The sequence below is a fragment of the Chrysoperla carnea genome, chromosome 5 (assembly GCF_905475395.1).
Source record: "Chrysoperla carnea chromosome 5, inChrCarn1.1, whole genome shotgun sequence".
NCBI classification, from domain to species: Eukaryota; Metazoa; Arthropoda; class Insecta; order Neuroptera; family Chrysopidae; genus Chrysoperla; species Chrysoperla carnea.
The window spans coordinates 72,490,037-72,509,557 of record NC_058341.1 but is presented as its reverse complement, the minus strand read 5'-3'; positions in this window follow the sequence as shown (position 1 = coordinate 72,509,557).

Here is a 19,521-nt window from a genome sequence, read left to right as displayed (position 1 = left end):
GAAGCTTTGGCCGAAGGTTCTTAGCAAACGTCGGAATTGAACGAATTGTACTAAATGTTATTATTTTGAAATAAATTTCAAGGTAATTTTTTAATCATCTTTAGATTGACTTCTAGATCAACTTCTCAAGATCATAACCTCTAAATCAACTTCTAGAGATCAACTTTAATATTAAAGTTTTAAAATCATGTTTTTAAATTGCTGTAGTTTTCTTTCCACGTGGTCGGCCTCTTGTCATGTCTATACGGTATACCGTCTATACGGTATTTTGCCCTTTCATAACGTGGGGCCCTTATACCGTGCACGGTATACTTTTTCACGGTGTACTCTTTATGCCGTTTCTATACCGAATAGACGGTATACCGCCTACACGGTATACCGCCTACACGGTATACCGCCTACACGGTATACCGCCTACACGGTATACCGCCTACACGGTATACCGCCTACACGGTATACCGCCTACACGGTATACCGTCTAACGGTATACCGCCTACACGGTATACCGTCTACACGGTATACCGTCTACACGGTATACCGCCTACACGGTATACCGCCTACACGGTATACCGTCTATACGGTATACCGTCTACACGGTATACCGTCTACACGGTATACCGTCTATACGGTATACCGCCTACACGGTATACCGCTTACACGGTATACCGTCTATACGTTGATCTTCACCCATTTGATAATTTATCAGATGTGACAATTTAATTAACTTTTCACTATTTTTTTGTCTGGCTATTTATAATTAGTTTTAATCAGCTTTTTCCATGAACCCAAGCCAATACCATCATTTACTTAAATTAATTATCTTTCTCCTGATACCAAATTCAATCGGTGTAGATCTGTTGATACCAAATAAACAGGTGTAAGCCAATATAGGTAACTGTAACTACATCGATCTGTTAATCAATCTAAATTGATATAAAAAGGAAAGATAATTTTATACGAAAATAATGGTATACGCTTGCTGTAAAAAAACCCTTCATGGAAATTGATTAAAATATTGGTTAAAATTGGATAAAATATGAATAGGAACATAGTGCTTATGAGAGGAAAAAAAAAATTTAGTAAATATTTTATAGAAACGTTTACTCTATTAATATTTGTATATTAAATATTCTTTCTAAGATATTTGATTTTTTTACAAAGTTGTATCTGATTAGATACAATTATTATATATAATAGAGAAGTTAAAGAAATATATCATAGTATATTAATTTTAATCCCAAGTTACTGGAGTAAAACTAAGCAAAAAAAGGCTGTTATATGGATTAAAAGTTCGGACAGCGAAACTTTGGGGTTTTTCTTTTCACATCAAAATAAGTATTTTTTGAAATTTTATACTGCATTTTCAAAAAAATATGAAAGCGGGTGGGGGAAGGGAGTGGATGTTATAAAAAGGGCTATATTAATAAAAACATCTAAAGTTTTGGGTTACTTTAGAACTTTTAACTATTTTGACCTCTTTTTAAAATCTTTAAAAATACATTTATTCCATACACCCCTTCCCCCTAATAGCTCGGTGGTTACAACTTAAAAATTTTGCTTTAAACCATATAGGCCTCTTTTAAACATAGTTTTCTGAAGCCAAAGCAAAAAACACCCCCCAAGGGCAGTACATACACTCCCCAAACATTTATTTCCAGAAAGTGTTAAATTTTTTGTTTTTCGCAAAAATATGGATCAAGGAGTCATTTTAGGGATATGCAACTATTCTAAAATCGAAAAATAATTTAAAAAGGCTACAATTTTAAAAAAAAATTTAACTACGTAAGAGAAAATGACATAAAATGGCAGCCATTTTAAACAATTTACTAAATTGGAAATTTCGAAATATTGAACGGATTTCGCTAAAATTTTAACCGAAAGTTGTAAATCATAACACCTACTACTGGTATTAGTTTCATTAAAATCAATCAAATATTTTTCAAGTTACAGTCAAATGAACTGTAACTGGGAGAGGAATTGACGAAACCCCTCCAAAAAAATGTAAGAGGTAGTTATTAACATTGACTACAAACCTTCCAAATTTGAATTTGCACCGATATCTCCTCTTGCGAATATAAAATAAAAATGATAAAATTTCTGAAAAAAAAATTCCATTTTTGACGCCATTTTGTTGGTTAGACATGTTGCACCACTGCGGGAAAGTAAAAAATTTCAAAAAATACTTATTTTGATGTGAAAAGAAAAGCCTCAAAGTTTCGCTGCCCGAACTTTTAATCCATACACAAGGCGTAATTTTACTCTACTAAGTCTGTAGGGCTTAAAAATGATGATGCTATCAACAAAATTTTGATGTTATCAACAAAATAAAACGATAACTCAAAAACGAAAAGAGATATGAAGCGGAAATTTTTATAGCGCGCTTAGGACGTAAAAAGTGAGATCGAGTTCGTAAATGAGCAACATAGATAAATCAGGTCTTGAATCCGTAGGGTCTTGTAAACCGTTAGAGACAGAACAAAAGTTTAATTGTAAGAAATGTTCCTTATAAAAAAATAAACAACTTTTGTTTGAATCATTTTTTGTAATCATCACTGTTTACCCACGGGGGCGGAAATTTGGTGCAAAATGTATAGTATATATTATATGGGAATATCATCTTTGAATGTGGTACTATCTAAGAGTGGACATCTTTCTTTACTTACGCGACGTCAAAAAATAAACGATTGCGTCATCAACACTGTCTAGACATGGTATTTCAACAATTAACTCAGTCAATTGTTTGTTAAGTGCGCGTATAGCTGCTTTCGTCTGTCTTATATTACCTCTATGAAATATACACATTCAAAATATTAATATAGCGCTTTCATAGACTGCGAGAGAAAGAGGGAAGACGGTCCCATTTTTGGGTCTCTTTAGCTTAATTCACTTATTGCGTTTCCTATGCTTTTAAGCCTCTATATTATATATAACCTCTTTGAGTATATGTCACAATTGAATTAATAAATATCATAGGCTATCACAGTGTGGCGCCAGTCATGTTTACAAAATTGCCGGTAAAAAAAAATATTGTTTATTATTTATTTATTATATACTATTTTTGTAATAATTCAAAACATCGTTTTATAAAATACTTACGATTTCCCGTGTCCGACCATTTATCTTAATGAAAATCATTTCGTTCACGTTTCTTTTGTACCTGCTTAGTGTCCGACCGAAGGTCGATTTTTGGCCGAAGCCGAAGCCGAAGCCGATTAATCGGCTAGCGCCACAACATTCGGCCGAAGCCGAAGGTTTAAAAACATGATTTTAAAACTTTAATATTAAAGTTGATCTCTAGAAGTTGATTTAGAGGTTATGATCTTGAGAAGTTGATCTAGAAGTCAATCTAAAGATGATTAAAAAATTACCTTGAAATTTATTTCAAAATAATAACATTTAGTACAATTCGTTCAATTCCGACGTTTGCTAAGAATCTTTCAGCTTACCAAATACTCCTGAAAGTATTCTATCTTTCTGTTTATACCACACAATGCGAGACATAAGTGTTTGAAACAACTTCAAATTAACAACACTTTCTATGTATAAAAAAAATTGCACAATGGATCGACTTCTAGAATCAGCTGATGAAGAAATTGTTTTACAATAGAGTATATACGGTTAGAAATGATAATAAGAATTGAATTATCTTCCACAAAAAAGACTACATCCTCGGACATGGATAAAGTAAAACATAATGTACAACAAATACAAGTCACAGTACTTTACTATGACTTGTGACTTGTGCTCTACTGCACAAGTCATAGTAAAGTACTGTGACTTGTGCTCCACTCCACAAGTAATTGTAAAATACTGTGACTTGTGCTCCACTCCACAAGTCATAGTAAAATACTGCGACTTGTGCTCCACTCCACAAGTCATAGTAAAATACTGTGATACCGCACACGGTATGTTACATTTCTGTAGAATACGCTTTCCCATCTGTATAATGTATACCGTGGACGAGAGTATACCGCACACGGTATGTTACATTTCTGTAGCATACGCTTTCCCATCTGTATAATGTATACCGTGGACGAGACTATACCGCACACGGTATATTTCTTTGCTTCAAATAAGCCTTCCAATCTATATTGTGTATACCGTGTACGAGACTATACCGCACACGGTATAAGGGCCCCACGGTATAAAAGGGCAAAAATAATTTCATACCACGCCTAAATAGACCGTATACGGTATACCGTGGACGGTCTAGACCGTAGACGGTATACCGTGTAGACGGTATACCGTGTAGGCGGTATACCGTGTAGGCGGTATACCGTATAGACGGTATACCGTGTAGGCGGTATACCGTGTAGGCGGTATACCGTGTAGGCGGTATACCGTGTAGACGGTATACCGTGTAGGCGGTATACCGTATAGACGGTATACCGTGTAGGCGGTATACCGTGTAGGCGGTATACCGTTTAGACGGTATACCGTCTATACGGTATAGAAACGGCATAAAGAGTATACCGTGCACGGTATAAGGGCCCCACGGTATAAAAGGGCAAAACTAATTTCATACCACGTCTAAATAGACCGTATACGGTATACCGTGGAGGTCTAGACCCTAGACGGTATACCGTATAGACGGTATACCGTATAGACGGTATACCGTATAGACGGTATACCGTCTAGGGTCTAGACCTCCACGGTATACCGTATACGGTCTATTTAGACGTGGTATGAAATTATTTTTGCCCTTTTATACCGTGGGGCCCTTATACCGTGCACGGTATACTCTTTATGCCGTTTCTATACCGTATAGACGGTATACCGTCTATACCGTGTCTACGTGTCTACCGTGTCTACCGTGTCTACGGTCTAGACCGTAGACGGTATACCGTGTAGACGGTATACCGTATAGACGGTATACCGTATAGACGGTATACCGTATAGACGGTATACCGTATAGACGGTATACCGTCTAGGGTCTAGACCTCCACGGTATACCGTATACGGTCTATTTAGACGTGGTATGAAATTATTTTTGCCCTTTTATACCGTGGGGCCCTTATACCGTGCACGGTATACTCTTTATGCCGTTTCTATACCGTATAGACGGTATACCGTGTAGGCGGTATACCGTCTATACGGTATACCGTCTATACCGTGTCTACGTGTCTACCGTGTCTACCGTGTCTACGGTCTAGACCGTAGACGGTATACCGTGTAGACGGTATACCGTGTAGGCGGTATACCGTATAGACGGTATACCGTGTAGGCGGTATACCGTGTAGGCGGTATACCGTGTAGGCGGTATACCGTGTAGGCGGTATACCGTGTAGGCGGTATACCGTGTAGACGGTATACCGTGTAGGCGGTATACCGTATAGACGGTATACCGTGTAGGCGGTATACCGTGTAGGCGGTATACCGTGTAGGCGGTATACCGTTTAGACGGTATACCGTCTATACGGTATAGAAACGGCATAAAGAGTATACCGTGCACGGTATAAGGGCCCCACGGTATAAAAGGGCAAAACTAATTTCATACCACGTCTAAATAGACCGTATACGGTATACCGTGGAGGTCTAGACCCTAGACGGTATACCGTATAGACGGTATACCGTATAGACGGTATACCGTATAGACGGTATACCGTATAGACGGTATACCGTATAGACGGTATACCGTCTAGGGTCTAGACCTCCACGGTATACCGTATACGGTCTATTTAGACGTGGTATGAAATTATTTTTGCCCTTTTATACCGTGGGGCCCTTATACCGTGCACGGTATACTCTTTATGCCGTTTCTATACCGTATAGACGGTATACCGTCTAAACGGTATACCGCCTACACGGTATACCGCCTACACGGTATACCGTCTATACGGTATACCGTCTACACGGTATACCGTCTACACGGTATACCGTCTACACGGTATACCGCCTACACGGTATACCGTCTACACGGTATACCGCCTACACGGTATACCGCCTACACGGTATACCGCCTACACGGTATACCGCCTACACGGTATACCGTCTATACGGTATACCGCCTACACGGTATACCGCCTACACGGTATACCGTCTACACGGTATACCGTCTACACGGTATACCGTCTACGGTCTAGACCGTCCACGGTATACCGTATACGGTCTATTTAGGCGTGGTATGAAATTATTTTTGCCCTTTTATACCGTGGGGCCCTTATACCGTGTGCGGTATAGTCTCGTACACGGTATACACAATATAGATTGGAAGGCTTATTTGAAGCAAATGAAATATACCGTGTGCGGTATAGTCTCGTCCACGGTATACATTATACAGATGGGAAAGCGTATGCTACAGAAATGTAACATACCGTGTGCGGTATACTCTCGTCCACGGTATACATTATACAGATGGGAAAGCGTATTCTACAGAAATGTAACATACCGTGTGCGGTATCACAGTATTTTACTATGACTTGTGGAGTGGAGCACAAGTCGCAGTATTTTACTATGACTTGTGGAGTGGAGCACAAGTCACAGTATTTTACAATTACTTGTGGAGTGGAGCACAAGTCACAGTACTTTACTATGACTTGTGCAGTAGAGCACAAGTCACAAGTCATAGTAAAGTACTGTGACTTGTATTTGTTGTACATTATGTTTTACTTTATCCATGTCCGAGGATGTAGTCTTTTTTGTGGAAGATAATTCAATTCTTATTATCATTTCTAACCGTATATACTCTATTGTAAAACAATTTCTTCATCAGCTGATTCTAGAAGTCGATCCATTGTGCAATTTTTTTTATACATAGAAAGTGTTGTTAATTTGAAGTTGTTTCAAACACTTATGTCTCGCATTGTGTGGTATAAACAGAAAGATAGAATAATTTCAGGAGTATTTGGTAAGCTGAAAGATTCTTAGCAAACGTCGGAATTGAACGAATTGTACTAAATGTTATTATTTTGAAATAAATTTCAAGGTAATTTTTTAATCATCTTTAGATTGACTTCTAGATCAACTTCTCAAGATCATAACCTCTAAATCAACTTCTAGAGATCAACTTTAATATTAAAGTTTTAAAATCATGTTTTTAAACCTTCGGCTTCGGCCGAATGTTGTGGCGCTAGCCGATTAATCGGCTTCGGCTTCGGCTTCGGCCAAAAATCGACCTTCGGTCGGACACTAAGCAGGTACAAAAGAAACGTGAACGAAATGATTTTCATTAAGATAAATGGTCGGACACGGGAAATCGTAAGTATTTTATAAAACGATGTTTTGAATTATTACAAAAATAGTATATAATAAATAAATAATAAACAATATTTTTTTTTACCGGCAATTTTGTAAACATGACTGGCGCCACACTGTGATAGCCTATGATATTTATTAATTCAATTGTGACATATACTCAAAGAGGTTATATATAATATAGAGGCTTAAAAGCATAGGAAACGCAATAAGTGAATTAAGCTAAAGAGACCCAAAAATGGGACCGTCTTCCCTCTTTCTCTCGCAGTCTATGAAAGCGCTATATTAATATTTTGAATGTGTATATTTCATAGAGGTAATATAAGACAGACGAAAGCAGCTATACGCGCACTTAACAAACAATTGACTGAGTTAATTGTTGAAATACCATGTCTAGACAGTGTTGATGACGCAATCGTTTATTTTTTGACGTCGCGTAAGTAAAGAAAGATGTCCACTCTTAGATAGTACCACATTCAAAGATGATATTCCCATATAATATATACTATACATTTTGCACCAAATTTCCGCCCCCGTGGGTAAACAGTGATGATTACAAAAAATGATTCAAACAAAAGTTGTTTATTTTTTTATAAGGAACATTTCTTACAATTAAACTTTTGTTCTGTCTCTAACGGTTTACAAGACCCTACGGATTCAAGACCTGATTTATCTATGTTGCTCATTTACGAACTCGATCTCACTTTTTACGTCCTAAGCGCGCTATAAAAATTTCCGCTTCATATCTCTTTTCGTTTTTGAGTTATCGTTTTATTTTGTTGATAACATCAAAATTTTGTTGATAGCATCATCATTTTTAAGCCCTACAGACTTAGTAGAGTAAAATTACGCCTTGTGTATGGATTAAAAGTTCGGGCAGCGAAACTTTGAGGCTTTTCTTTTCACATCAAAATAAGTATTTTTTGAAATTTTTTACTTTCCCGCAGTGGTGCAACATGTCTAACCAACAAAATGGCGTCAAAAATGGAATTTTTTTTTCAGAAATTTTATCATTTTTATTTTATATTCGCAAGAGGAGATATCGGTGCAAATTCAAATTTGGAAGGTTTGTAGTCAATGTTAATAACTACCTCTTACATTTTTTTGGAGGGGTTTCGTCAATTCCTCTCCCAGTTACAGTTCATTTGACTGTAACTTGAAAAATATTTGATTGATTTTAATGAAACTAATACCAGTAGTAGGTGTTATGATTTACAACTTTCGGTTAAAATTTTAGCGAAATCCGTTCAATATTTCGAAATTTCCAATTTAGTAAATTGTTTAAAATGGCTGCCATTTTATGTCATTTTCTCTTACGTAGTTAAATTTTTTTTAGAAATTGTAGCCTTTTTAAATTATTTTTCGATTTTAGAATAGTTGCATATCCCTAAAATGACTCCTTGATCCATATTTTTGCGAAAAACAAAAAATTTAACACTTTCTGGAAATAAATGTTTGGGGAGTGTATGTACTGCCCTTGGGGGGTGTTTTTTGCTTTGGCTTCAGAAAACTATGTTTAAAAGAGGCCTATATGGTTTAAAGCAAAATTTTTAAGTTGTAACCACCGAGCTATTAGGGGGAAGGGGTGTATGGAATAAATGTATTTTTAAAGATTTTAAAAAGAGGTCAAAATAGTTAAAAGTTCTAAAGTAACCCAAAACTTTAGATGTTTTTATTAATATAGCCCTTTTTATAACATCCACTCCCTTCCCCCACCCGCTTTCATATTTTTTTGAAAATGCAGTATAAAATTTCAAAAAATACTTATTTTGATGTGAAAAGAAAAACCCCAAAGTTTCGCTGTCCGAACTTTTAATCCATATAACAGCCTTTTTTTGCTTAGTTTTACTCCAGTAACTTGGGATTAAAATTAATATACTATGATATATTTCTTTAACTTCTCTATTATATATAATAATTGTATCTAATCAGATACAACTTTGTAAAAAAATCAAATATCTTAGAAAGAATATTTAATATACAAATATTAATAGAGTAAACGTTTCTATAAAATATTTACTAAATTTTTTTTTTCCTCTCATAAGCACTATGTTCCTATTCATATTTTATCCAATTTTAACCAATATTTTAATCAATTTCCATGAAGGGTTTTTTTACAGCAAGCGTATACCATTATTTTCGTATAAAATTATCTTTCCTTTTTATATCAATTTAGATTGATTAACAGATCGATGTAGTTACAGTTACCTATATTGGCTTACACCTGTTTATTTGGTATCAACAGATCTACACCGATTGAATTTGGTATCAGGAGAAAGATAATTAATTTAAGTAAATGATGGTATTGGCTTGGGTTCATGGAAAAAGCTGATTAAAACTAATTATAAATAGCCAGACAAAAAAATAGTGAAAAGTTAATTAAATTGTCACATCTGATAAATTATCAGATGGGTGAAGATCAACCATACACCGTCTCTTTTATTGAATGTATTTTTTTTTAAATTTATTCCACAAGGGGTTCAAAATAGTGTTGAAAATTTGCATGAAACTTGATCAATTTTGAAGTTAGAATTGCAAAAAAATGATATATGAGCTCATTGTTCAAAAGAAAAGTTTACTGTATTACTTACTTTTTTCAAGAAATTCATTGTTCAAAGGGCTAAAATAGGAAAAAAATTTATCATTTTTATACCATGCATATATGTAATATGCAAGGTATACTTAGTAAGTCCCTAGTTTGTAACGCTTAAAATTATTGATGCTACGCACAAAATTTTGCTATAGGTGTTCATAGAATCACCTAATTAGTCCATTTCCGGTTATCCGTCCGTCCGTCCGTCCGTCTGTGGGCACGATAACTAAATAACGAAAAAAGATATTGAGCTGAAATTTTACAGCGTACTCAGGACGTAAAACGTGTGGTCGAGTTCGTAAATGAGCATCATAGGTCAATTGGGTCTTGTCATCCTGTAAACCGTCAGAAATAGAACAAAAGTTCAAATGTAAAAAATTTTCCTAATAAAAAAATAAACAACTTTTGTTTGAAACATTTTTTCGTAAACATCACTGTTTACCCGTGAGGGCGCCAATTTGGCGGAAATTTAATAATACGTACTATACTTGAATATCAGTTATGTATGTGTCACATGAATGTATGTTTTATGTGATAAAGAAATCAACATTGACTATGCATGGTATTACAACAATTAACTCAGCCAATTGTTTGTTTTCACTTGTTTACCCTGGTGGAAAAAATATTTGAAAAAAGAACAAGAAATTCTGAAAAAGTCTTAGGAACTTTGAATTTCTCAACGTTTTCGGACTAGTCTAATTCAGAGTTATTCAGAGTTCTTAATACTTTTTTAAAGTTTCTAAGATTTTTTCAGAGTTTCCTAAGACTTATTAAGACTTATTCTTTATTCAAATATTTTTTCCACCAGGGTATGGTAGGATTGTACAAATAGATATATGTGTTAATAGTTTGGGAAAGAAGTATACTGTATCACACTTTTATTTCATTCCTTAAAGGAGCACAGCGAAATACGTCACCAAATGCCGCCTTATTTTCCAACGGGATGTAAGTAAAGCTGACCTTTAGGGGGCGGACTAGGTGAAGACAAGCGGATTGAAGGGTAGCATTTGGGTCTTCAAACTTGACATTGTGTATATTGAAGTAAATAGAGGGGATAAATGAGATAAAGGTGGGATCTCCAAATGAATCATTATGAGAAGCAATTGAAGGAAAAGTATACTGTATCACTTTTTTAATTCATTCTGTAAAGGTGATGTAAGTAAAGTTGATTCTCTAAGTCTTTAAAATTGGTTCTCTAAATGAGTCGACGATTCATTAAATGAATCATTTATGGAATACATTAAAATGAATCATAATCACGAGCGAAGCCGTGGGTAAAAGCTAGTTACAATATATAATTTTATCTAATTAGGTATTAGATAAAATTCGGAAATTGTGCGGAGACCATATATTACTTTGCAACCACATTTTTTTACAAAAAGATACCATAAAAAGATATATTTTGACATCAAAATGGATTTCCTTCAAGTTTTACAATGAAAATAAATGGCGAAAAACGCGATATTTTCGCGACAAAACAGGGTTTTCTCGTAAAGTTAGGAACGGATTGGACTTTCGCTAGTCTCTTTTGGTTCGTTTTTTTAGGCCTACTATTTTTCTCCTAATTATTCCGTTGAAAAACGGGACGGGATATTTATATTAAAATCTGTGGTATTTTCTTTCGTATTTACTGAACTAATAATTTTTAAACCTCTATAAATGAAAATGGCCAAAATTTTTTCCTCTCGGTATCATCCCAACGTACATACTATCAAAATTTTCATTCACTTAGGTTTTATTGATAACTAGCAGCTGCATTTCCCCAACTGCCGATAACAATTCTACTAATTAAAATCAGAAGTCTACCCGAATTCAGTAGTTACAATTTCGACTATCAGATGGCAATACTTGTTCTTGTACTTATCATTTTTTAAAGACAATAAAAAAATATTCAAATTTTTATCAGATAAATCCCGCCAACTGGCGATAAAAAATTTGTACTATTAAACAGGAAGTGGATCTCTTTTTCAGTAGTTCCAATATAGTCCATCTGATTACTTATCATTTGTCAAAAGTTACCGAGAAAGATGATAATTTTTTTAAAATATAAATAAATGTAACAGACAACGTTGGAAATTGTATGTATACTATAGCCTCGAGTTATTGGTTTATTCTGATTAAATAATACAATGAAAAAGCCAGAAAAAAGTGTCGAAAGTGTAAAAGTGGGGAAACAGCACCGATTTTAATGAAACTTTTTGTAACGTGTTTATAGGATCCCAAGGAACATTTAGCCAACTTAACCTAGTCATAAAGGGGCATAGGGCCTAAGCGGGAATTATAGGTAGTTCAATTTTTTTGAAATGCTTATTTTAACTTAAAATTGTCATCTAGTGGATATTTTTGATTGCTGAATGCGAATTCGATGTCAGGTTACACAAATTCTGTCACGTATTCCAAAAATCGTGACATTTTAGACCTGAAATTCCACTTTTGGCAAAACGGAAAACTAAGTATTTACCACCGAAACTGTTCACTAGGAAGTATTTTTGATCGCTGAGTATGAATCTGATGTCAGATTAACGAATTTTGTCACGCATTCAGAAAATCGTGCCATTTTTACCAAGAATTTCACTATTTTGGCATGAAACTTCTTAGTCTTTATCGGCACTGTATTTTTTATCGCTGATTAGAAATGCGATGTCCGATTACACGGATTACATGATTACTTAGAGCACAGTTTGGACGATAAATACTTAGTTTGCAGTTTTTATGTCAAAAAAGTGAAATTCTTGGACAAAAATGGAACGATTTCCGGAAGATGGGCTGAATCCGTGCAATCGGACATCTTATTCGTAATCAGCAGCCAAAATTATCTCCTATAGCAAAGTTTGGACGTTAAATACTCAGTTCGTTATTTTTGTGCCAAAAAAGTGAAATTCTTGGCCAAAACTCGTAAGGTTTTCAGAATTCGTTAATCTAACATCAGATTCGTAATCAGCGATCAAAATTACCTCCTAGATAACAGTTAGGACGATAAATACTTAGTTTTCCGAGTTTTCCGTTTTTGTACCAGAAAATGGAATTTCGGGTCAAAAATGTAACGTAACATAATTAATGTAATTTGATGTATTCGGATTATTAATCGGATTCGTATTCAGCGACCAAAAATATCTACTAGATGACAATTTTAAGCCAAAATAAGCATTTCAAAAAAAAAAATTTGGGCTATATATGCTCCCGCCGGGATCCTATGCTCCCTCATGTCTAGGCTAAGTTGGCTGAATGTTACTTGAAACCTATAAACACGCTACAAAAAGTTTTATTAAAATCGGTGCTGTTTCCCAAATTTTCCTATGCACCTCGGCTTTTTAGTTGTACTAAAAGTCACTTCAACTGATCTGAAAAAATAAATTGGCTTAAGTCGGTGAAAATGTTTAATTAATGAAAAACCATATTCATATAATTTTTATTTGAAAAATAGTTTTAAAAAAGTACAAAATTTATTTATAAACTAAAAACTGTATTTAACTACTCACACAAATAGATGAATTGTTCCATATATAGAGCAAGAGGGACATGCAAGTTCGACTATCGAACAGGTACATGAATTTTCTATTGCGGAAAATAAAGATTTAAGGTAACTTTAACAAAAGCCGGAACATCAGCCAGGCAAACGGAAACCATATGTTTGGGAGTAGAGCCAAACATGCAAAGAAAATTTTGTTTGCAACGAACAGGCACGTGGCTGATGTTTTGACAGAATGTTAACAGAGATGTCTGCAAAAACATTTTTCCAAAACATCATCAGGCAACCGGGAACCGTAGGTCTGAGTAGATAGTCAAACATGCAAATAAAAGTTTTTTGCCAAGGGCAGATACGAGGCTGATGTTTTGTCATAATGTTAAAAGTAAAGTTAAAAACCCAAAACTACCTCCCAAAAAAAAAGATTAGGTACGCCCCTGAGAGATCGACTTGTTTTTACAAAGTATTTACAACTTAATAAACAACTTTCAAGAAAATTTCAAAGATGCATTAATTTTATTAGACTGCCAGTTCAATTAATTGTTCCAGTTCATATCGACAATAAATGCGTCCAAACAGCAATTAACTGATGAATCGAAAGTGTTTACATTTAAAACATCATCATCATTACCTTAGTGATGGTGCTTTTGATGGATTTAGAGCCAAAATGGGTGCAAATTTTATTAAAATAACGATTCTTTAAAAACATTATCAAAATATCTATTTTCTACCTAAGACGAAATTTTTGAACACATTTTTGAATAGTAACTAAATTTTTCTAATTTGGTACGTTTTAGGTATGACGTCAAAATTATGTCCATGTATGTGTTATGATAGATACTCTACGAAATTCTAGGATATGGCTCGTTAAAAAACCTATGAACCCTAACTTTCTGCCGCGTAGTAAATAAGCTCCTGACTCGATGTGGATCATTTTCCTTTACGGGATATATATATATATATATACAGGCCGTTTTTGTACCATCTACGCATACCAATATCATTAGTATGACAGAATACATGCCTTAAGCCATGCATCTAAGTGAGACGTATTATATATGTGTTTAGCATGTAATTGCTTCTACAGATACGATCAGGGTTGCCAGATGGGGCGATTTATCGCGAATTGGCATTTTTTTTTTCATGAATACACTCCTTTTTTTGAGTTTGGGCGACAAGTCGCAAATTAGGTGCTTTTCATTCCTCAGGTGAAGTCTAAAAAAATGTATTTAATACATAAAAATTCTGTATGAAAATCTGCTCTACTCTGCATTTTTTAGTGTGAAAAGTAATAAATTTCACTTATTTAAATAAAGGTATTTATCAAATTCATATTCTTGAGTTTTCCATTGACTCTGTAACTATTATGTTATAAAAGAGTATACAAAAATTTATTTTAGTTCTTCTCAGCATTTTTATTTAGAAAAAATCAATTTCTTTTGCGATCTTTGCGAATATTTTGCGACTTTCGATCACAGATGGGGCGACTTGAATGAAAACTTTCTGGCAACCTTCTGTTGTGTGCATGGAGAGAGTCAGAGTTTTGTTGCATACAAATATTATTAATTGATATACACATATATTATAATACCTCTCACTTAGATGCATGGCTTAAGACATGTATTCTATCATACTAATGATATTAGTATGCCTAGATGGTACAAAAAGACAGAATATATATATATATATATATATATACTCCAAAACTCCCAAAACTACTCCAAAAGAAGTAATAGTGGTTCGTTTACGAGTGGGGAATGAGAGGGGGGAAGTGCTTGGCAGTATTCTGTAACGTTTGTTCGGTCGATATGAAATTTGGTAAACGGCACAAATTTTTTTAGTTTTTACTTACTTTTTTTACAGCAGTTTTCGAAAATTCTTCCACTTCTTCCATTGTCATACTGTTAGTCTGCAGTGTTTATATATATATATATATATATATATATATATATATATATATATATATATATATATATATATATATATATATATATATATATAAATCCGCATCAAAATCCGTTGCGTAGTTTCAAAGATTTAAGCGTACATAGGGACATAAGGACAGAAAAAGCGACTTTGTTTTATAATATGTAGTGATAGGGAACACAAATCAAATTTTTATAATTCAAATGATTAAATCGGCTTAGAGGGTCAACGTCTTAAACTATTTTCGATTCATTGTTAACACTTTGAATTATTAGAACTTCTGGTGGCAGAGATTGTTATACCATTGAAAGAAATAACGAGCAATCTTTGGGCATTTTGGATCGAATGATAAATTTGCTAACTTCTCGCTTCAAATGTTCCTAGAAAAAAAACGTTGAAATCAGCATTTAATGTTTTATTTTTAAATAAACATATTATCATTATTATCATGATTCATGAATATTATTAGGATTTACGTAACAATTCTTTTTTTAGAAAAATAATAAAATAATCCATTTTCTCTAAAATAAAAATTTCTATTTTTCACATTCAAAACACGAAAAATAATCCTAATTTTCTTTTTAAAATAGAAAAAATATTGGGGTAAATCTACCGGATTTTGATTGGAAAATTTTGGGAGAAGGCTTATTTTTTTAAAATTGGTTTCCTTTTTAAAAACCAAGAAAAGGAGTTTTCCGGTTCTGGAACAATCCGCACGACTTTTTGCACGCGGTTTTGGGACAATTTATCCCTACATTGTTTTTTTTGGTGACGTTTCGCAAATATCTCTGCTTCTATTGATTAGATTGAAACGAATAAAAAAGAATTGTTTGCCATGGATTTCTGCATCGATCCCTGCAGATAGCCCTGAAAATAATCACAAAGCCTCAAGTAAATCGCAGTAACCTCATATTTTCAACTTTCTCGAATGAAGGAATTGAGTTGAAATGAGATGTGACTTTTGATCATTAAAAAAATCTAGTAAATCTGGTAGCCCAATTTTTCAAGAGCCCGCACAGTTCAGGCAATGCATTGGATTTAACTCGTTTTTTTTTTTTTTAAATTGCAAGTTGTTGTTATGTACTTTCGGATAGTGCCAAGAGGGCGTCCATTAATTACGTGTGGCATTTTTTTTTGAAAAAAAATCGTATTCAAAACCTTGCAATGATGCAAATCTGGATTTTTTCAATTTTTTTGCACTTTTGTTTTGTAATGTTTCGGCTCATAATCAGGTTTTGAAAAAAATCCATGGCACTATCCGAAAGAACATAAAAAACCTGCAATTTAAAAAATTAAGTTAAAATACGATGATTTGCAAAGTCGATGGAGAAATTCATAACAAATAAATTCGTTTTTTTATCGCTTCAATCTAATCAAAGAAGCAGAGACATTCAAGAAAACGTCACCAATAACAACAATATAAAGATAAATTGCTCCAAAACCACAGACAGAAGACCGTGCGGATAGTCCCGGAACCGGTAAATTTCTTTTCTTTATTTTTTAAAACGAAAGATTACTTAAAAAAAATTTAGCCTTTTCTCAAAATTTTCCGAATTGATGATTATCAAAATCCGGTAGATTTATCCCACTAAAAGAATTGAACTCATATTTATCATTTTTCTGAAAAATGTAGAATAAATTAAAGTTACGAAACAACTTGTCGGATAAATTACTGTTGTCAAACGATTTCTTACACAAAAGTTCTTTTATTACCCCATAGACTTTTAAACAATCATTTAGTCCCATCACCAGATTTGATGAGGATCCCGAAATCGTGCAGTCTCTTTCGATTCCCGATATCAACCCAAATTCTCCCAAGTTAGAAAAAAAATATGTATTTTCGTAAATTGGACAATTTTGAGCTGCTTTTATTTTAAATTACTAAAAGCATATTTATTTAAAAATGTCATTATGGAAAAACTGGGTACACAAAGCCTAAAAAATATCGTACAATATTTTAATTCGGTGGTATAATTAGATTAATTTCACTATCTACCTACGCCATATCGCTGCCAAATTAAAGTAAAATTACGGCTTTTCTGCGTAGTGGCAGCTGTTTGGAACCGTCAGAAAAGTATAGCATGATGATATTCGAGAATAATTTTTCAATAACGATAGCTTAACAAAAATTAGTCTGTAATGAATAATTCTAAAAAAAATATGCTATAACCTCCAACGGACGGGTAAGTAGTATCACGTCATTGACCTGGATTGATGAGAGTGAATTTAATTACAATTTTTTAACACCATGAAGTTATTGGATAAACGATATGTCACTCACAATAGACAAGGATAGATAGATGACCGATTAAGTGTAATTCATGAGCACAAAAGACTGGAGTATATATTACTAGCTTGATACACGCCCACTTCACTGGGCTTAAAAGTAAAAACCATCGCTTTATTGCCTCCACCTCTCTTGATCTTACTTATCCCCCTTTCATAACACTCGAAGGGATTGTTTTACACAGCTAAAATATATGCACAGTTTTCAATTTCTTTTAGCATAAAATAGTTATAATTCATTATGCATTTCAGAAAAGATGGCCATAAATTACATAGCAGTGGGTTGTCCTATGCTTTACATAGGTATTATAATAAAAATAATTGCATAGAGCAGGAGATGGTCGTTTCATTAATACGTATGTTTTGTGCAAATTTATTATTATTCAAAATAGCTTATAGTTAACCAACGGATTATTATTGATCTGCAATATCAATAAAAAAACTATGTAGGAATTTCGAGCTGGAATTTACCAAATATTGCATTTTATCAAAATCATTTGTTTTCCTACAAACTCAAGAAGAGCGTTTTGCGGATATTTTAAAAAGTAAATAAAGTATGTTAAGCGTGGTATCCAAATATCAAGATATTTTCAAGCAACAAACGGCCAATGAAATGAATGAATTATAAATTATTTGTACATTAATCACAGCACAGATTACATTAATCACAGGAGGTAGCAAATAATACCAAATAAAATTTTAAAAAATCAATCATATCACAGTCTTTAAAATCAATAATATTATTTCATAAGCTCGTTAAGCATTTTCTAAAAAGCATTAATTTTTCTACAAATTTTCAAAAATAAATTATACTTTAATATTTGTACATTACAGGTTACATTAATCACAGGAAATTACAACTAATACGAAATACTAATAAAAAAAATGTATGCGTCAGTCCAAAACTAACAGCGTCAAAAGTGAAACTTTTTATGGGTAAACTGTCAATGAGTGTACAAACAAGAAAAATCTACAGACTATCCCGAATTAATTACTACGGAAGTTTTTATATATATATATATTTATATATATATATATATATATATATATATATATATATACGGGGTGTTCCAAACCACCCGTCCAGGCTGATTATTCTGAATAGTTTTCAAAAAAAATTGAAACGAAAAAACACGTATCAAATATTTTTTGAAACTCTATCTAACCATACCAAAAACACCCTCCACCCTCAACCCCTGTTAGGGGTAGGGGGTGTAACTTGAAAAAATCAAATGGAAACCCCTATTTTTTTCTGCAGATTTGGATTCTTCAGAAGAAAAGACAAACATTTTGTCTAAGAAATTTTTCCCGATTTTCGGTAGATCACGCTACAATCGACAAAAATCGTTCTTTTAGATTTGGCATTAGAATTGCAGTTCAAGTGAAGGCGAGAAAAGTTTTTTGAGTCGAGAATAGTTATTTTCAATTTTGTTTTTGTTTTTTTGAAGAAAAGACTATTCTGTTTTTGTTTTTCATATTTTATTATGATTTAGAAAAATTATTTTTGTAAAAATGTTTTTTTTTTTATTTTGGAAAGTCTGAAAAAAAATTAAATCTAAAATGATTCATATCTAATTCTTTCTAAGAGCTTTATTTAGCATCCTCCCAATTGTCTAGTGGTTTACCTCAATTACCGCAATTCGACATTTTCGCTTCTCTTTTATTTTCGTTGAATTTCTAACTTTTGTGTTGCTTTTGTTTTGTTTTTGTTTTGGTTCTGTGTGTTTGTGTTTTTATTTTTATTTTTACTTTTTCGTTTTGATTTTTGCCATTGAACGGCGCAATTCTTATGCCAAATCTAAAAGAACGATTTTTGTCGATTGTAGCGCGATCTACCGAAAATCGGGAAAAATTTCTTAGACAAAATGTTTGTCTTTTTTTCTGAAGAATCCAAATCTGCAGAAAAAAATAGGGGTTTCCATTTGATTTTTTCAAGTTACACCCCCTACCCCTAACAGGGGTTGAGGGTGGAGGGTGTTTTTGGTATGGTTAGATAGAGTTTCAAAAAATATTTGATACGTGTTTTTTCGTTTCAATTTTTTTTGAAAACTATTCA